General features: G+C 40.3%; 1 protein-coding gene across 1 annotated transcript in view; it reads left to right on the forward strand.

Moving 5' to 3' along the window:
• The first annotated feature begins 3,728 nt into the window (after positions 1 to 3,728).
• The window catches only part of MED4 (mediator complex subunit 4), a 133,124-nt gene continuing 115,331 nt past the window's right edge, over positions 3,729 to 21,521 (forward strand). The window contains exons 1-2 of the mRNA XM_019936582.3: positions 3,729 to 3,776; positions 15,749 to 15,812. The gene's annotated coding sequence lies outside the window, so the exon portion shown is untranslated. The remainder of the gene's footprint in view (positions 3,777 to 15,748; positions 15,813 to 21,521) is intronic.

Genomic DNA, 21,521 nt, shown 5'->3' on the forward strand with positions numbered 1-21,521 from the left:
ATGGAATGGTGGGGAAATACCCAAGGCATTTTGCATTAGAATTAGTAAAGAAAACAAAATTATGAACAGCACTATTAAACAAATTAGGAAACTGAGACAAAGAAAGAACAAAGGAGTTTGACAAAACCAGAAATTAACCACCCCCCTCCCATTTCTAGTCTAAAAGACTCAGGCATAAAAGTCTACTCCTTGTTTTGTGTACCAGCAGTGAGCAACAGTTTAAAATCAGTTGGCAAACAGTCTGGGAATAATCTCCTGGTTTTGTTTCTCTACTTTATCTGGTGTGTCTACAAAACTGTGTAGTACACAACAGAAGAGATAATGGAGAAGCTGGATCAAGACAAAGCAAAGCAAATTTGTGATTACAAATCTCGTGATTTGTAAAGGGTCACCCAGTGACCCTGGAAACTGAATGGGGGAGGAGGAGAGTCAATGACCCAACCAAAGAAAGTTAAAAACATAGTCATAAGTTACCACTAACCACTAAATGTAAAGGAAGTCTTAGAAGACCTCTGTGTGCCTTTTTCACATTGATTTTGAGAGAGTAAGAAGATGGGAGGAAAACGAGTCAGAGAAATAAATTCAAGAATCTTAGATCATTTAGATTTGTGTGATGTGCTTGGAAAGGAATTTCTTTTTCCTAGGTTCTTTTTTTTTTTTTTAATATTTACTTATTTGGCTGAGTAGGCTCTTCGTTGCCACGTGTGGGATCTTTGTTGCGGCATGTGGGATCTAGTTCCTTGACCAGGGATAGAACCCGGGCCCTCTGCATTGGGAGTACGGAGTCTTCACCACTGGACCACCAGGAAAGTCCCTCTCCTGTGTTCTTTTACATCTCCATACTTTCTGTGCATTCTCCTTCAGATTTAGCAGGTTAATTGGGAAAACATTTTTGCAAATATGGGACCCTTAGTGAAACAACATCCCTGAATACACCCTTTAAAATGTGCTCTTGATACCTTCCCTCCTAACCCAGTGTGTGGCTATAGGTGGGCACCTTGTGGCTTTGTCTCAGCTTTTATAAAAAAAAAGTGTTTCTTCTAGGCAAAAGGTGAATGCTTCTACTGAACTTGCCTCCCTTCAGACTTAAGCAAGCACTGTTTTTCTCTCTCCTTCCTAACTTCAGATAGCCTTTATTGTTTCTAAATTTCTCACCTCCCAAATTTATATTTCTTATCACCTTCCTATCTCAATACTGTATATTTTTTCCAATTATTTTATTTTATACCATGTCATTATTTTCCTTGATAAACTGACTAAAATAGTTTTTCGAGGGATTGTAACATGCCAACCCTTTGGGAATTGTCCTGTTCATAAATGCAGTTCTCTCTCTTTTTTTTTTTTTTTGTACGCGGGCCTCTCACTGTTGTGGCCTCTCCCGTGGCGGAGCACAGGCTCCGGACACGCAGGCTCAGCGGCCATGGCTCACAGGCCCAAGCCGCTCCCCGGCATGTGGGATCTTCCCGGACCGGAGCACGAACCCGTGTCCCCTGCATCGGCAGGCGGACTGTCAACCACTGCGCCACCAGGGAAGCCAATGCAGTTCTCTTTTGATTGTGACATTTGGGTTTTTACTTTGTTTTGATTGTGAAAAGAGTGGATATGTTCCATTCTGGGTGCTTTAGTTTTCTAGTTGCCATCTATTGGTTGCCCTCCTCCAAAGCCCGGCTTTCTAGTGCATCCATGCTTAGGATATGAGTCTTCACGTTTTAAAGAGAGGGAGAAAGAAAGAAAAGATAAGCAAGTTAAAAAAAAAAGAGAGAGAGAGACTGAGAGATATGACAGAAAGGCACAAAGATAGTACAACAGACAGAATCGCTCAGATCTGAACCCTAGTCTTGCTTAAGTGTCACCATGCCTCAGATTTTATCAGTAATTCTCAACAAATAAACCAACTGTTCAGAGTATGACATTGGAGACTAGAATGACCTGGAGTGGCCTGGTAAGTTTTCAAAGAGGAGATGGGGTTTTAGTTGGAAGAATGGAAAGGATTTGGATGAAGAGAAAGGAAGGGGAAGAACACGTGAGTGGAGGAAACAGCGTGAAGTACACCAAGACCATGAGAGAGGACTGAGCCAGGGAAAGAGCAGCCTCTGGGAGAGGATATATGCTGAGTAACGTGGGGAATAACAGCTGCATAGGGCGGATGGAGCCATAAATCTGCATGTCCTGTTAGAACTAGTAGCGTGGAATTTTTCACAGAAGGGATTGCTGAACATTTCTGCAGATAACCTGTTTAAACAAAATTTCTCTATAAATGGCATTCTGAGCAAATGAGAAAGAAGGAAACACCAAAGACAGAGAAGTTTCCAGACCATTGAAACAGCTTCCCCTCTTTCTTTTTAAATGAGGACACATAAGTTTCTAATGTGTCATAAGTTTCTTTTTTTTATGTTAGAAGAAAGGATACCATATAAACCAGCAACACTAATAATAAAGTACGATAGAGAGAATGTGTGTTTATAGGTCAAATAAGTTAAAAGACATGTGCACAAAGGCTGGCCAAATATCATAGAAAGCCTGCCCTACTCCAGTTAAATCTTACCAAGCGTCGTAGGGCCTTCAGCCAGGAAGGCTAAGGACTTCCAGGCAAATGGTGAAGAGGCGCCGCTGTTGTCATAACCATTATTTTGGCAACATGGATTGTGGGAGAAGGCACTAATATTTCTCAATCGTGACTGCATATGTGCGTACCTCCACAAACACACACACAGAGTGTGTATGTGAGAGTGTATGTGCACGTGTATAATCTAAGCTTTTCAAGGCCTTCTATTCACAAGCCAACCTAATGTCCCCAGTGAACTTTCTCTTCAGTCTATGCTGGGCAGCCCTCAGTGTAGGAATTTGTCCAACTTTTTTTTTTTTTTTTGCGGTACGCGGGCCTCTCACTGCTGTGGCCTCTCCCGTTGCAGAGCACAGGCTCTGGACGCGCAGGCTCAGCGGCCATGGCTCACGGGCCCAGCCGCTCCGCGGCACGTGGGATCTTCCCGGACCGGGGCACGAACCCGTGTCCCCTGCATCGGCAGGTGGACTCTCAACCACTGCGCCACCAGGGAAGCCCTGGACTTTGTTCAACTTATATCTTTATCAAAATTATTCTAATTAATATACAGAAGGCAGGTCGTCTGCCGTTTTGAATCCAATTTTGGTACAGCAAAAGAGGAATATAAAATCAGTACGAAGAAATTTCTTTCCATGAATTTCTTAGATGCTTGACTAAATTTCCAGAGAGTTAGTTCCATCTTTTCTGTGTACTTTTAAAAAATTAGACATTTACGTAGTGTTACTCACCCTTTTGAGCCCCAACAAAAGTTCTCACGCCCAGGGTCGCTAGAGCCAACAGAACAAAACCGAGTTTGGTTCAGGAGCAAAGGAAAGATTTTTTTTCTTTCATCAAAGCACGGAGAGCAAGGAGCGAGCTCGGCCTCTGGAGCACTTAGCGCCACAGGCTGTGGGCGGGGCTGCGCCACAGGCTGTGGGCGGGGCTGCTTTCCGGGATCCCTTCAGCGGGGAGGGGGCAGGGTTCTGGCGGGTGGTCGCGGCTGCTCAGTTCGCGCTCCAGGTCGCAGAGCCGGCGCAGCGTCTCTGCACACTGCCCGCCGCTGCCATCTTGAACTCGGGTGTGGAGCGTGGCTTCTGCACACGGCCCGCCCAGCTGAGGTGCCGGCACAGCCATTTTGCACCAGGAACTCTGGTCTAAAGTGTGGAGTTGCGAGTCCTCTGCGCGCGGCCCTCTATGAGCAGGTGAAACTAGACTAAGAACAGAGGAAACAAAGGTTAGACTTTATTTTCTATTTTTATTTCCTAGGAATTGTTAATGGGCTTGGCCGGTGACAGTAGGACATGTATGAGCACCTGAAGGCAGACTCCATCTAACACTGATTGATTGATCTTTAATTTCTTTATTTTACTTATTTACTTTTGGCTGCGTTGGGTCTTCGTTGCTGCGCCCGGGCTTTCTCTATTTAGTGGTGAGTGGGGGCTACTCTTTGTTGTGGTGCAAGGACTTCTCATCACGGTGGTTTCTCTTGTTGGGGAGCAGGGGCTCTAGGCGTGCCGGCTCAGTAGTTGTGGCACGGGGGCTTCAGTAGTCGTGGCACACGGGCTCAGTAGTTGTGGTGCACGGGCTTAGTTGCTCTGTGGCATGTGGGATCTTCCCGGACCAGGGCTCGAACCTGTGTCCCCTGCATTGGCAGGTGGATTCTTAACCACTGCGCCACCGGGGAAGTCCCTAACACCGGGTTTTTTTTTAATGTATTAGTTACCCTAGGATCTAATTAAAAGTCCCCATGTGATCCCTAAATGTTTTTTTCTTCTTTAATTTTTAACCTTTTCCCCACAACTGAGACAAAAACGATGCTAACCTCCTGTGAATTCTGCTGAGTTATTTAACATTCTGACACTTCAGTGAAATAAAGAAAGAGATATCACTTAAGCCTAACTCTGAAAATATTATTTAAAGTGTAGGTGCATTCATTAGCAGAACATATGGCAACATATGTTATCTCCTGGGAATATTTTCATAAACTTAACTTCTAAATAACTTTTAAAATTAATTTGTCTGGAAGCTTTATGAGAATGGCTAAGATAGTCTAACCATGGTTTGAGATACCACATCTCTAAATATTTTTGTATATTATACCTTATATTTCATATATACTCATTAATTACATTTAAGGCATATGTGCAGTTTAAATCTAGGTCAAAATAGAAAAAAAAAGGGCTGGGCGGGAAATTTAAAAACTAACTTGGCTGGCTTGGGACAGACAAATTTCTGAAAACCAAAATGTGAAATCTCATGTTCTCAAACTAAGTAGCCAGTGGACTTTGCCTTGTGTTCAGTGTTTTACCTAACAGAATCAAAGTCCTGGTAAAAGATTTCAAGAAGTCTTCTGATAGTTCATTTTCTGCCTAGTCCAAGAACAGACTGCAATCCAATCTCATGGGAAGGTCATTCTTCTTTAGACACAACAAAATTACTTTCCTTATGATCATTGAAAAAAAAAGTATTCAAAAATCAGAGAAAAACTTGAATTCTTTTTGTCTCCTACACAACTGCAGTCAACTGAGCTGTGGTCAAAAATCACTAAAGTGAACTTTCCAACTTGGGACCCCAAGATACATTGCATCTGACAATAGTTATTAAGCAAGAAAAACATTCATAAAGCAGCATAATTAATGGGCTAGAATCAGTAAGGGCTTTATTCCACACTTAGTCTTCATGGCTTCTAGGTGGTAGCACAACCCCTAGCCATAGATACTAATGAGGAGGCTATTTCCTATTAACGCAGGGATCATTTTCTAGATCACCGTGACAGTCTATGACTAGCTAAAACTGTCCCTGTATTCCTAGCCCTTAGTAGACACAAAGACCTGGGAAAGAACTTACAATGAGTTATTGACAAATAAACCCTTAGAACCTACTGGCACAGTTAACCTGTGTTGCCCAGCTCAGACTCCTTGCTACTGTGCTCCTAGAGCAAGCAGAGGTAGGGCACATATTCTAGAGCTGTGGTTCTTAAACTTGGTGACAATTGCAAGATCTTTGGGCTGTTTTCTTCTCTTCGGTTCTGCCCCAGTACTCTCTATTTAAAAATATTTTAAGATTGTTGGATGCCAAAGAGGAGACTGTTAAAAATATATATCTTTAGCGAGGTAATAGCTGTAAAACAAATTAGGTTACAGCCAAAGGAGCTCCAGATGAGATAAAGTATAAGAAATGAACTGTGCTGTGTGACCCATGCCAGGGACAAAAAAAGGTCTTAAAGAAGTATGTTTAAGAGCCTCCTGTTACAGATTGCGCCCTACAAAGCACTCAGATATACAAAAGGAATTATTCTATTCCCCAGTTGGGGAATATGGGTCCCAAACCACTTTAACTGCAAAAGAATATGGGAAATGCAAATAAGCCCACCAAAGCAGCAGAAATCTACTTGGATTTTTACTTTGAATCTGGTATAATCAACTTCCTTCTGCTTTGAATCATTGCATAACAGGGAGGCCTTATACCCAAGAGAAAAATTGTTTGTGCTTTGAGTCAGAGAGCGTCTAAAGAGACTGTTTCTGAGTAATCTTTCATCTAGTTTTCCTCTGGCTAAATTTAAGAAAGGGGGGAAAGTTTTGATTTATGAAAACTCTAGAGAATCAAGATCCAAATATTTATTTAAAACCTCTTTTTTATATTTATAATTTTCCTTAAAGGATGTTTCAGGCAGATAAAATAGGAATAGAGCCAGAATATACCTTTTGAAGGCCAAGAGAAATTTAGGCATGTTAATATCCCAAACACGCAGGTTTCTCCTTAGGATGTGTTTGTGGCTGGTGGATCACACTACACAAAAGGCCTGTAATCCCTCTTGAGAAAGTACCTGACCTAAGCCAGAAAGTATTGCTTATTTAACTGCTATTTGCTCTCAGAGACCACACAGAGGGAAAAAATATTATAAAAGAAAATCAGATAAGATGCTAAAAGATAGACTGAGGAAGTAGTCTGCCTTTGGTTTCATCAGCGACAACAGCAAAGGAATAAAAAATAGTATCTTCTTCCTCTTTCTAAGTGCTCACTCAGGGCCATTTTTTTTAGGCATAGAAAAATTGGAGGAACAAACACAATAAGACACTCCCCGAAAGAACAAAATCTTGGAGAACTGCAAATAAACCTCTAGTCAATAGAAAAGAAAAAAAATTACTAGTAGTTCAAGAAACGCCCGTATACTTAGGAATGTTCCTGAAGTAGCCTAATCTCAGTGATCACCCTTTAAGTTACTAAAAGGAGAAGCGGGGGTGGGGAGGTGATACCTCAGCGTGACTCTGCACAATTCAGAAGAGGATCATTTGTTCTTAACTCTTTCAACGCCTCTCAGCGCTGTGGGTCCAACCACCACCTATGGTGTATGCTGCTCCGTATACACCATCCCTAGTTTTTCCTTTCTTTGGGTTATTCAGTTTCCAAACTTTGAAATTCATTTTTAGAGTGAACTAGTTACATTTTTGCAGAGAGAAAGATGATACTTTGGAGGCATAAGCAATTATTGTGTTATAGACCTTCCCAAGAAATAGTATGGCCGGCATTCTAAGACACCAGCTTTAAGTTAATGAAAATTAGAGTGCATGTAACAGACACAAATATATGTATACTGCAGACAAGGAGTGTTAATGGCATTTAAAATTTTTTATTTTATAGCTTTCTCTTCAATCTATTTTACCTTGCTTTCATATTAGTGCTAGGAAAAAATTTCCCAATCCCATCTAGGGCAGTGCTAGGCATGTTAAGCAGAGACGGCAAACTCAATACTCCTGGGCCCAAGCAAATGATATAGTGAAGCTAGGCTTTTTTTTTCCTCCCATATTAAACAACTTAGAATATTCTTCATTTTCATCGGAAAAAAAAAAAAAAGGATCCAGTGTTGCTTGATCCTCCAGTTTTTAAGGGCAAGCTACAATCAGGGTTTCTATTTAAAACTTGACTTTTCAGTATTCAATTCAATTCAGCTTTTTAAAAAGCCATTTGCCACAGTACATATACACTTTATAAAAGTCACATCTAAAATAATGATGAGAAAAGTCCCTTGTTAATAGCAAGTAGGTCCCTTGTTAATAGCTAGTTGATAGCAAGTTGGTTGCAGAAAACTGCAAAGATACAGAAATAAAGGAAGAGAGAATTGAGCAAAGAGGGTGAGGCGTATGAGAAGAAAGGACACGTGTCATTAAGAACAAGTGGTTCTATGAAGCAAGAATTTGAACTAATAAATCCTGTTGTCCAATGGAATGCATCCAAAAGGAAAACAAACAGCTGAGTTGAAGGAAGACAGATTTCCAAGGAGTCTTTCTAATGGAGTTCCCAAGGAAAGCCAATCTTTCAGAAGCTCTGGTATCCATGATCCAAATGGTATTTTTGAACAACTGAGGAGAGAGGCAAGACTAACACGCTTGAAGTCATGACTTAACGAAGAAGACAAGAGAGTGGAGAATTATTGCTCAACTGAAGTTAACCCTGAGCCCAAATGCACGGAACAGACAAGGTAATGTTCCCAAGGTGATGCTGCTCTCATTTGGGGCACTTCTCCTGCCCAGCCAAACTGAAAAATGTTACTTAAAGCAGGCTCCCTTTGGGAGAAACCTGAGGAAAATCACACACACACACACACACACACACACACACACACACACAGAAGAGGAAGCCAAAACAGTGTTTTTCGTCTCACACATCCTGTGCTCTTTTCAGCTGCTATTTTGAAGGATAAACATTACATTTGTGGTTGAGTTTTTACCTAGGTTAAAGAAAAACAAAACAAAGCAGTATGGTCGTGAAAAGAAGAGACTTACAGAAGGAGCTGGTGACCTTGGAAATGCAAGCTGCTTTCCTGGTTTTAAAAACAAAATAAAACAAAGAAACCTTAAAAAAAAGAGTGCAGACCTTGCATCTCTCTCCAGTGCCCACGGGGCCCCCAGCTGGTAACCTAAACACAAAGTCTCCATCAAGTGGGAATCTCTGAGCAGAGAAATGACATGATTTACCTGTATAGCTGCATTCCATTTTTAGGCTTCATTCAATTGGCATTTTATAAGGCAGGCCGTTTTGCTCAACTCTGGTTTTACTGAAGCTAGAATGTTTCCATATTCTTCTTAACTAGATAATTAAAGCCAATTTTATTTAGGAAGCTAGCAGAATTTTTTTCTGGGTTTGAAGGCCTCCTGCTTTACCAGTGGGTCGCTTCCATATAATCCTTTGTTTTCAGATTAGATACCAAAGGTGGCTCTTACTACTATATCCAGAAACCCTGCTGTCATCACACAGGACACCACTAAAGGCTATAGTTTCCTGATAGATTGGGGAATTTGACAGGTGGACAGATCCTTAGAGATCAACTTATATAGAACTGGTGGGGGCAGTGGGTGGGGGCAATGCTGGTCTACATATTACTGAGCCACCTTGAAAAATGACTCAATGTGGCTGATAACATATGCACTGAAGGGTGCTGCAGAGTGGCTTCCTTAACACAGTCTGCAATGTGATTAACTTGCAATGGTGCCATTAGCTCAGTATTGGAAGATAAAAAGGGTTTCAGGGGACTTCCCTGGTGGTCCAGTGGTTATGAGTCCGTGCAGGGGGCCTGGGTTCAATCCCTGGTCAGGGAACTAGATCGCGCATGCTGCAACTAAAAGCCCTAATGCCGCAACTAAAGATCCCACATACCACAATGAAGATCCCGCATAGGGCAACAAAGATCCTGCGTTCTGCAGCTAAGACCCGGCACAGCCAAGTAAATAAATAAATAACTAAATAAAATATTAAAAAACAAAGAAAAGGGTTCAGGAACCCCCAGATGTATAATTCTTAAATCTCCCAATAACTGAAAAAGCATTATTGGATTGGAATCATATTCATTTCTTATGGCTGCTCTAACAAATTATCACAAATGTGATGGCTTACAACAACAGAAATTTATTCTGTCACAGATCTGGAGGACAGAAGTCCTGAACTAGTATCACCAGGCTGAAATCAAGATATTGGCAGAGCCACACTCTGGGAGAATCCATTCATTGACTCTTCCTGCTTCTGGTGGTTCTTGACATTCCTTGGCTTGTGGCCCCATCACTCAAATCTTCAAGTACAGCATCTTTAATCTTTCTCTGGTTCTTCCTCTCCTTCTCCCCCTCCTTCCCTTCTTCCTCCTTCTTCTCCTTCTTCTTCTACTTCTTTTCTCTCTTTCTCCCCACAACCCTCTCTCTCCCCCCCCCCCTTCTCCCCCCCCACAAAAAAAATATCCCTCTGCCTCTCTCTTACAAGGGCACATGTGATGGCATTTAGGGCCAACCAGATGATCCAGGATAATCTTTGTACCAAGATCCTTAACTTAATCACATTTGCAAAGACTGTTTTTCCAAATAAGGTAATATTTATAGGTTCTAGGGATTAGGACCTGTTATCTTTGGGATCATTATTCAGCCTACTATAGGCATACACTTCACGCTGTCACACACATGGTAATACACAATACCCACACTATTCTAGGAATCACCTCTGGGCTACTTGGATAACTCTAATTAATTAATAAATACTTACTGGACTTCCCTGGTGGCACAGTGGTTAAGAATCCACCTGCCAATGCAGGGAACATGGGTTCGAGCCCTGGTCCGGGAAGATCCCACATGCCGTGGAACAACTAAGCCCATGTACCACAACTACTGAGCCTGCACTCTAGAGCCTGCAAGCCACAACTACTGAAGCCTGCACGCCTAGAGCCCGTGCTCCGCAACAAGAGAAGCCACTGCGATGAGAAGCCTGCACACAGCAATGAAGAGTAGCCCCCGCTCGCCACAACTAGAGAAAAGCCCGTGCACAGCAACAAAGACCCAACACAGCCAAAAATAAATAAATTAATTAATTAATTAATTTTTAAAAATGAGTACTTACTGAGCACCTACTCTATGCAAAGTTGCAGCAGCAAAACAAAAAGAGTGGGAGGGACTTCCCTGGTGGTCCAGTGGTTAAGACTCTGTGGTCCCAATGCAGGGGTTGTGGGTTTGATCCCTTGTCGGGGAACTAAGATCCCACATGCTGTGTGGTGCAGCTAAAAAAGAAAAAAAAAAAAAAGTGTGAAACAAGATCCCTGCCTTGGAATAACAGACAAATATGGTTGGGAAGACGAGAGTAATACACAAGTGAAAAAAATAGAAACTCTGTAAGACAGAGGATATTCAAATGATATAGATTATATATGCTATAAATGTTCAAAGAAAGATGTTTATTTTATTTTTTAAATTTTAAGCAATTTAAAAGCCTGCGGTTGTTCAGAGGTAATCCATATGTTTTTCACTATTTGGGGAACTCCATATAAAATCACTTGTAATACATATAAAATACTGTTGAATAGAAAACTGGATAATAAAATAACCTTAGTGGCATTACTGACTTTTGCAAAAGCTTGAAGTGGCATCCTTATATAGAATTGGTCACCTTCATTTTTAGAAAATCTGATATTGACCACAATGATGTTGATGATACCCCATAGTGAGTACAAATTGGCTTGTAAAAGATGAATTTCTTCAAAAATACAAATTTCAGGGGTTTATAGGCCCTCAAAGTTCCAGGAAATTAGAGTAAGAATAAAAAAATAAAATCAATAGCTATTTTTTGCTTTTCTGGCTAAAAATTGTTATTGCCATCATTATCATCAAAACAAGAATTAGAAGGCTATCAAGAGATGGTCTTAGTTTCAGCATGTTTGTCCAAAAACAAAACTGAAATAAATGAGAGAGAGTGGAGAGAGAAGGAGAAGCAGAAGCAGAGTTACTATATGATATTAGGTAAAAAAGATTTGGAATTAAAACAGTACGAGAAACAAGATTGCTATGTGATGGTAAAGCTATATTAACACATAAAATATTAACAACATTAAATCTAAATGCCCTAAGAAATAAGGCAAACATCTAAAACAAAAGCTAATACAGAAATACAGGAGGAAATAAATAGAACTATATTTGTAAGTGAAGACATTAAAAACCCACTGTCAATAGCAGGTTAATTAACCAATTAATTAATTATATAGCTGAACAAAGAAACAAGGAATAATTAACAGACATGGAGAGAAATGAATAGATTTTCTCCTTGAGAAATAAAATGCGATTCAAAGATGCATAATAAACACAAAAGACCATAATTCTACATGTCATTTTGTCTACAATACAAAAATAAAGGTAGAATTTAAAAGTAATCAACCACCTGGAAAGCATAGAACAGTGGGGTCAGAGAATAAATCAGAACTATTGATGAAACGGTATATTACCAGAAACAAGTTGCATACTCTTGAAAGTGTTCAATGAACATTGTAGTTGACAGTCCAACACCTGTCCCACTCAAATCATATTGAAGAGATTTGGTTATAAATTGGATACATACCCAGTTTTTGCCAATGGACATGAGTCTGTGAAGAAAAACTCTTCCTTTTATGAGAGAACCAAAAGATGAGATGACCTGTCTTCTTCCTCTAGACTTTGCCATATCTGGATATGACTTGGGATTATTTACCTACTTTGTTACTAATAGCAAATCTAAAAGCTAAAGGAACCTGGGTCTTTGATGGCATTATTGAAATAACATACTAACCCATTGCTGATCTTGCCTTACCTCTGATTAAGTTAGTTAAGCTATTTCCTTCTTAAGTCAGTTTTTATTGAGTTTTCTGTTACTGTACTGAAAAGAATCCTGGCTGATACCAGGTATAAAAATAAAGAAAATGTGTATCAGTGCAATTAAAAAAAAAAAAAGGAAGAAAGAAAGAAAACACAATAGAGTGGCTAGCACTTAAACAGGGTTTGCTGTTGGCTGGGCGCTGAGCTAAATACTTTATATACATTAACTCATTTTATCCTCAAAATACTCCTAATGAGGCGATTACCATCATAATGCCATTTAACAGATGACAAGCTATCTGTTGACAATTTGTAAGTGATTGGCAGAGCCAGAATTTGATGCCAGGCAGTCTAATTCCAGAATGCTCTTATATGCTATACTGCCTCTCACTTCTCTGTGTTTCTCTCTGATTTTCTTTTAAGTGGCTCTTCCAAATAAAGAGCTAAACAACTACATATCAACATTCCTAACTGCACTTGATAAGTGGTTAAAGGAGATATGCATACTGTATCAGTTATCAATTGTTGGGTAACAAAGCAGCCCCAAATTTTGTGGTTTAGAACAAAAACAATTATGGGGACTTCCCTAGTGGTCCAGTGGTTAAGAGTCTGCCTTCCAGTGCAGGGGACGTGGGTTCGATCCCTGGTTGGGGAACTAAGATCCCTCATGCCGCGGGGCAACTAAGCCTGTGTGCTGCAACTACTGAGCCCGCGTGCTCTGGAGCTGAGCACCACAACTAGAGAGAAGCCCACCCACTGCAACAAAAGATCCCGCATGCCGCAACTAAGACCCGACGCAGCCAAATAAATAAATTAATTAAAAAAAAACGAGAAAACACTCCATTCCATTCCATTCCATTCCAATAGAATAGAAAACATTCTATTCCACCAGAATAGCTATGAAAAAGACCAGAAGAGGATGTGTGAGGGTGTGGAGCAAAGAGACCTTTAAAGCAAAAACATTTAATTTGCTGATAAATCTTTAATCTGGGCAGCACTCAGCAGGATTGCCCTATCTCTGCTCCCCCTCACAGCGTTAGCAGGGGTGGCTAGTTTGAGAACTAGTGAGTCAAGATGACTCACTCACATGGCTGGCAAGTTGATGCTGGCTTTGTACAGAGCTCAGCCATAACTGTGGGTTGGGGCCCTCAGTACTGCTCCACCTGGGCCTCCTCGCAGCGGCTTAAGCTTTCTCACAGCAGGATGGCTCACTCCTAAGAGCAAGTATATAATCTGATATACTTACTTTGAACCCAAGCAGACACTGTATTGCATTTTTTTTGGTGGGGGGAGGTATGCAGGCCTCTCAATGTTGTGGCCTCTCCCGTTGCGGAGCACAGGCTCCGGGTGCACAGGCTCAGCGGCCATGGCTCACGGGCCCAGCCGCTCCGCGGCATGTGGGATCTTCCCGGACCGCGGCACGAACCCATGTCCCCTGCATCGGCAGGCGGACTCAACCACTGCGCCACCAGGGAAGCCCCTTGCATTTTTTTAACTTAGCCTTGGAGGTCACATCATGTCACTTCTGCCAGAGTCATAAGGCCACCCAAAATCCAGGGGAAGAGCATAGAGCTCACCTCTCAATGGGAGAAGTGTGAAAGAAGAATGTGTGGGATGGTTTGGTTGTTAAAGACAGATTAGGAAAACACAGTCTGCCACAAACACTTTTATGCCTGCAACAATACAGACAGGAAGTCATTGAGTGGGAAAATGCAGTCACAAATGTTAAAAAAAAAAAAAAAGCCAATTTAAAGACTTCCAAAAGAATAAAAAATTTTGAACCCAGTGTTTGGCAAGGCTGAAGGTGCACTGTAAATTGGCACGCATATTTGGAAAGCTGCTTGACAGTGTTCATACTCTTTGACAAAATATAAAAATATTCTTAGTTCTTTTTTTTCACAATTTTATATATATATTGGAATCTATGTTTGCCAGGATTTTAAAACAGTAATCAGAGAGCATTTTTCTTCACTGCAAATGATTAAACAAAGAAAGATTAAATGAAGATGAAATCAAAACTTCAGAGTGCATAATTCTGGAGACCACATAATCACACATATGGAAAAAAAATTCTTAATTCTTAATACTAACAAGATGTCAGTAAATATGATGGTTTCCATCCTGTATGATAATTATATGGGTAGTAAAAATGGCAACTTTGTAGACTTGGAAATATAAGTAAACACACACACAAGACACACACTAATAAAACAGAACAAAAATAGTATGCATAAAATTTTAGAACAATACAATATGTATAGATATAGACACTGGCAGATTAAAAGTGAATATGGAGCAGTAGAAATAGAATTTAATGGCCTTTGTGGTGTCTTTTTAATAAATTTGCTTAAATGTATAGTATTGATATATAATTTTAATATAGTATGTAAATTAAATATATCACAAGTGCCAACAATCATAAATACAGTGCATTAAAGAAAGAACTCACAAAAATAGAGCCATGCTACTTTATCATACATAGGCTAATACATACTACTTATTGCAAATGTTGAGTGTCTAGTTAAGAATAATTTGCTTGCCCTTTAGAATTTAGAAGAATTCTTGGGTTATAAATTGGAGGATTGCTGGCACAACGTAAAATAACGGTCTCTGGAAGTTAATTACCACCCCAAAATTTCTTTTAAAATCCTGGTAGAACTCTCTCTCTAGAAGATTGACGTGAGATGAAGGACTATAAGGAAAGACCTCCCTACCCACCTGCCTCAGTCCCTCAAAATTACAAAAATTATAAAGACAAAGAAAAAATGCATACTGTTGCTTAAAAATAACAAAATATGCTACCAGTAGGTCTAAATTTTTGAAGAATTCCAGAACTACTGAAAGCTTATAGCATCTGATCAATAGAGCGAACATCAGTTTAAAACCTAGTGCAGATTGTAACCAGTGTTGCAATGGGGATGCGGTGTTGATGGTGGGGAGGCTGTGTGTGGGCTGGGGAGGGAGTGTGTGGGAACAGTCTGTACTTCCTGCTTAATTTTGCTGTGAACTTAAAACTGCTCTGAAGAATGAAGTCTATTCATAAAAAAGACAACAACTAGACACCCTAGTGCATCAGAGATTCTAGACGTAGGAATAACTCAAGTTATGTTGGAATGTTCTAAGCTTATCAAGTAAGACCCCTCTCCTTTCCTTTCCATTGTCGTGCTATTGCCTTACCATGACTAAGATTGTTTTTTCCATTGCACATCAATAAGCAGGTTTGAAATGATGCAACAGCTTTCTCTAATTTTATTGCGCAATGGTAGTGAGTAGAGCACTGAGTCAGTTGGAGAAAAAACAGCATATCTTAAGTCAGGTGAATAAGACCACTTTAATAATAGTACCCCTCAAACTGCGTCTTTACTGTACTTTACAATGAGTAGTTAATTGTAATAAGCTAATTGTCCACATATTATAGCATAGCAAAGTAGAAAGCCAGAAGTTGCATGACCTCCCCAAACCTGTCAAACAATAGAACAATTGGAATATCTCATAATTCCTAACTTTCTGATATTCCCTTGGACTTCTAAGAGGGACTTGAGGCTCAGATAGACTTAATTAGACTCTGATAATGAAAATAGCTTAACACGTATTGAGCACTATTATATTCCAGGTACTATGCCAAGTGCTTGATGTGTATTACCTCAGAAGATCCATCCACAGGACAGCTCTGTGAGGTAAGTATTACTATTATTATTCCCGTTTTACAAGTGAGAAAACTGAGGTCCAGAGATGTTTAAGCAATGTGCTAAAGTCTTACAGCTGGTTAAGTGGCAGAGTCCAGTGTGACTTGGGCAGTTTGGCTCCAGAGCCCATGCTCTTGATTTTATGTGTAGGGGAGACACTTTGGGGCTATGGACTGGAGGGGTGGAGAGCTTTGAAGAGTTTTTATGGGGTGGGAGTCGAGAAATGAATCATACTGTTGGGCAGTCCAGACGCTTCAAGAGGAGTTGTTGCTGCCTGGAAGTAAATGCTGATTCTCCTTCCAACAGGTTATTATCTTACTCGATTACTCTTTCTCTAGACATCTTTTCTTCCTTTTTTTCCTGTGGATTGATATCAAGCTTAAGGAGGGGTGGCCACCAATAACAAGCCAGCCGTCCTCATGTGCAGAACAGTGTGTACACATGGAAAAGCAGTTCAGGCATAGCAGAGGGAGGCTCACGTATGGTGATCTTTCAAATTTCAAAGCAAAATATGGGGAGCATAGTTTCATTCGTTCGCCACGTTGATGTGTTTAAAATTACGTCTGTTATTGGTTTTGTTTTTGTCAAGATTTTCATAGAAAGCTATATATCTGTACTGTACTAACTGGTGACCATATTCTTAAAACTGTAATACTTATATAGGCTCATTGTAACAAAAAAAATCAAAGAGTGCAGATTTGTATAGAACAAAAACTTTTCACTTGGATCAGAGACTTAAATGTAAAGATGAACCTATAAAATAACTGGAGGAAAACATTGGTGAATTTAAATAATAATCTTGGAGGGAAGGAAGAACTCTAAGTATAAAACAATATCCTGACATGATGAGGGAAGACGTCAACACATTAGATTGCATAAAACTTTTTCATGAAAAATGTACCATAAACTACAGTGATTAGCAAAAGCAGGAACACAAAATTTAACACCTATAATAAACAGCTATTTGAAAAATATATACAAAGAGCTACTTCAAATCAGTAAGAAAAATAAAATTAAGTAGAAAAGTAGGCAAAGAATATAGTTTACAAAAAAAAAACATAAAAATGCTTTGACCTAACTCATGAATAAAATATTAATGCACTAATGAGATGTAATTTTCATCTGATTACCAAAGGTTTAAGCTTTTTATAATACCCAGTATTGGCAGGGGTGTGAAGAAAAAAGTATGCTCACATATACGTATAAGAGTGTAAATTATTGAAACCTTTTAGAAGACAATATAGCAGTATTTATGACCATTTAAAATTCTCAGTCTTATAGACCAAGAATTCTATTAGGAATTTATCGTACGTACATATTAATTCAGACACTCCAAAATATGTGTCATTGTGCCATTGTTTGTTTTTTTTTTTTTTTTTTTTTTTTTTTTTTGGCTGTGTTGGGTCTTCATTTCTGTGCTAGGGCTTTCTCTAGTTGTGGCAAGCGGGGTGGGGGGGCACCCTTCATCGCAGTGCGCGGGTCTCCCACTATCGCAGCCTCTCTTGTTGCGGAGCACAGGCTCCAGACGCGCAGGCTCAGCAGCCGTGGCTCACGGGCCCAGCCGCTCCGCGGCATGTGGGATCCTCCCAGACCAGGGCTCGAACCCGTGTCCCCTGCACTAGCAGGCAGACTCTCAACCACTGCGCCGCCAGGGAAGCCCCATTGTTTGTTTTTAATAGGGAAAAGCTGTAATAACCTAAATGTTCTTCTGTACAGGAAAGGATAAACTCTGACATTTCCCTTTGACAAAATACCATCCAGTATTTAAAATAATGAAGCAGGACTAAATGTGCTTACTTGAAAAGATGTTTAGAATACATGATTTAGTGAAAAAAGCTATTTGCAGTACAATATCTATGAAATGATCCCATTTGGGAATGTGTGTTTTGTAGTGTATGCATGTATTGGTTAGGATGCTTTTGTTGTAAGTAAACAGATAATCATGAAATTGATCAGGTCCCATAATTTGAAGTGTAGAGGCTGGTTGGGTTTACAGTTTAGCTTTAGTGGCTTAATCTGCTGTCTCAGCTCCGTTTCCCTGATTCTCCTGGCTCAGCCTTCTCTGCTGACTTCTCAGACTGGTTCTAGCAGTTCTGACCCTCATCTCCAATCATGGTTCTCTTGAGAGGAAGCCCTCCCCCCAGCAAATTTCCCCTTGCATCTCATTGGTCTGAACTGAATCATAGCAGTGACTTGTGAGCCCATTCTCAGCTGGATCCCCCGGACAGGGAAATACCCTGCATGGATAGCTTAGGTCTGGCTTTCTGAATCAGGTACCAGCAAGGGAGGATTTAACATGATTGTCTGAGACCCATTAGAGTTCACCCAAGAGGTGAAGTCAAGGTCATCCTACCCCCACCCCTCCCCCAAAAAGTCCCAAACAAATAAATGGCAACTGGACGTGAAATGGAATGGAAGGGAATTAGGGCTATGGGGTAGAAAGCGATTTCTTTTTTCATTTCTTAGCGTTCTACACCATTAATTTTTTTTTTTAACATAGCTGCATGTGTCTGACTCAGGATCACAGCAGGAATCCTATGAACAGATGGCATACTCAAAAGAGTTTAATGAAGAGACTAATAAAGAGATGACTTACCAATGCATGGGTGAGGTTAAAGGAACAAAAAATGGGATGGGTAAGCTTGCAGGGACTAGCAACAGCAGGAAGTTGTTCCTAGTCCTAGGCCTGCAGGGGCCAGGGGTGTGCAGTCAGTGGGGAACGGTGTTAAGGGAGCCTAGAGTGAGCTGGTGCTGAGGAAGAGGAATGAAGAGCTGCCGCTGCCTGAACAGTTGTGAGGCCGGAAGGTAGTGCTTGTGTGGGTGATAAATGAATACCTCATGCCCTTCAGTCTCCTGATGGTGCTTCCCATTTGCCAACCCAGCTGCAACCAGAAACCAGAGGGCAAGGGGAAGGCAATCTGTAGAAGTCCGCCTCCTGGGACTCAGAGCAGGGAGTGGTTAGGGAATGGCTGACTAGGGACAAGTGGAGCAAACAGCCAGCACAGCGTATATTACCTAATTGAAAACATCGATACTTTTTTAAAATTAAAAAAATGTGGGAAATCCTACACATGCTACGACATGGATGAACCTTGAGGACATTATGCTAAGTGAAATAAATCAGTCCCAAAAGGACAAATACGATTATGATTCTCCTGTATGAGGTAACTAAAATAGTCAAATGCAGAGAAACAGAAAGTAGGATGGTGGTTGCCAGAGGCGGGGGTGGGGTGGGGGGTGGGGGTGGGGCAGGGGAAATGCAGAGTCATTGTTCAGTGGGTATATGGTTTCAGTTTTGCAAGATCAAAAGAGTTCTGGAAACTGGTTGCACAACAGCGTCAATATACTTAACACTACTGAACTGTACACTTAAAAATGATTATGATGGATTACGGCCATTTTAATAAGCATGAAGGGTATCTCATTGTTTTAATTTGTAACTCCTTCATAACATACTAAGTTGAGCATCTTTTCATATACATATCTTCCATCTCTACATCTTCTTTGGTAAAGTGTCTATTCAGGTTTCTTCCCTATTTTTTGATTGGGTTGTTTGTTTTATTATTGTTGAGTTTTAAGAGTTGTTTGTATATTTTGGATAACAGTCCTTTATCAGATATATCTTTTACAAATATGTTCTCAGTCTGTGGTTTGTCTTCTCATTCTCTTGCAAATGCCTTTTGTAGATCAGAAGTTTTAAATTTTAATAAGGTCCAGTTTATCCATTCTTTCTTTCACTAACAATACCCCAAACTAGGAGCAACAGGAATTCTCATTCATCGCTAGTGGGATACAAAATGATGCAGCCTTTGGAAGACAGTTTGACAGTGTCTTGCAAAACTAAACATTCTTTTACCATATGATTTAGCAGTCATGCTCCTTGATTTTACCCAAATGAGTTGAAAACTCATGTTCACACAAAAACCTGCACACAGATGAGCAGCTTTGTTCATAACTGCCAAAACGTGGAAGCAACCAAGATGTCCGTCAGTAGGTGAATGGCTAAATAAACTGTGGTACTTCCAGACAATGTAATATTCGTGCTAAAAAGAAATGAGCTATCAAGACGTGAAAAGATATGGAGGAACCTTAAAAGCATATGACTAAGTGAAAGAAGCCAATCTGAAAAGGCTACCTACTGTATGATTCCAACAATACGACATTTTGGAAAAAGCAAAAGTCTGAAGACAGTGAAAAGATCCGTGGTTGTCAGGGGTTAGGAGGGAGAGAGGGATGAAGAGGTGGAATACAGAGGATTTTTAGGGCAGTGAAACTAGTTGGTATGATACTATAATGGTGGCTACATGTCATTGTACGTTTGTCTAAACTCAAGGAACGTACAACACCAAGAGTGAATCCTGATGTAAACTGTGGACTCTGGGTGATGATGATGAGTCAGTGGAGGTTCATCAATTGTAACAGATGCAACAGTCTGGTGGGAGATTTTGATATGGGAGAGGCTGTATGTACATGGCGGGGGGAGGTATATGGGAAATCTCTGTACCTTTGACTCAGTTTTGCTGTGAACCTAATACTGCTCTCAAAAATAAAGTCTCTTTTTTTAAAATGGTTATGATAGTACATTTATGTTATGTGTTTTTAACCACAATTTTTTTTAGAATGTGAAAGTCTTTTCTTTCTTCCTCACTCCCTAATCTCACCAGCAAAAAAGACCATCAAAGTGTTCATATTTTTAATCAAGTTTTAAACTTCACACTCTTTTATTTTCTGGAGATGATGATTTTAAAGCAATACTGTGCTCAGAGAGGGGTCCTGACTACAGAAATACAGATTTGTGAGTTACCAGCATGGGTGTGATACTTCTATCATGGACATGGATGAAATCTCCAGGTACTATGTGCAAAGAAGGCAGGAGAGGCTGAGGAGGAACCCAGGGAAACCCAGAGAGAGAAGGAGGAGTCGGCCAAGAAGAATGAAAAATTAACAAAGAACCAATATGAAGGCAGGAACCAAGGACAGAGAGCTTTTTAAGTATAAACGCATACATCCAAGTCACAGTGAGATGCCACTTCACACTCTTTAGGATGGCTATTATTTTTGAAAAGAGAAAAACAAGTGCTGACAAGGATGTGGAAAAAATGCACTGCTGGTGGGAATGTAAAACGTTTTAGCCATGTGGAAAACAGTTTGGCAAGTCTTCAACAAGTTAAACATAGAATTATCATATTGTAATAGGGAAGAACTTTTGTATTCTATTGTAAGTTAATCACTAAAGGGATGTTGCCTATAAGCCTAAAGTATACATAATGGCCCATCTCTGGGAACCCTGTCTCACAGGTAATAAACATTAAGCTAAAATACCTTTGTTTAGCTGACAGAAAACATCCTGACCAGGCCCACCTATTGAATGACTACAGGAAAGAAGAAATTAATACATCTCCTCCTGAGTCTGGCTGGGACCAGGACTTTACCCCCTTCCCTTTTAGTATAAAAGAAGCCTGAATTCTAACTCAGGGAAGGTGGTTCTTTGGGACACGAGTCCACCATCTTCTTTGTCTGCTGGCTTTCCAAATAAAGTCGCTATTCCTTGCCCAACAACTCATCTCTTGATTTATTGGCCTGTTGTGCAGTGAGCAGTATGAGCTTGGACTAGGTAACAATACGATCCAGAAATTCCACTACTCAAAAGATTGAAAGCAGGGACTCAAACAGATATTTGTATATGAGTGTTCATACAGC

Source organism: Tursiops truncatus, chromosome 18 (genome assembly GCF_011762595.2).
Source record: "Tursiops truncatus isolate mTurTru1 chromosome 18, mTurTru1.mat.Y, whole genome shotgun sequence".
Lineage (NCBI taxonomy): Eukaryota > Metazoa > Chordata > Mammalia > Artiodactyla > Delphinidae > Tursiops > Tursiops truncatus.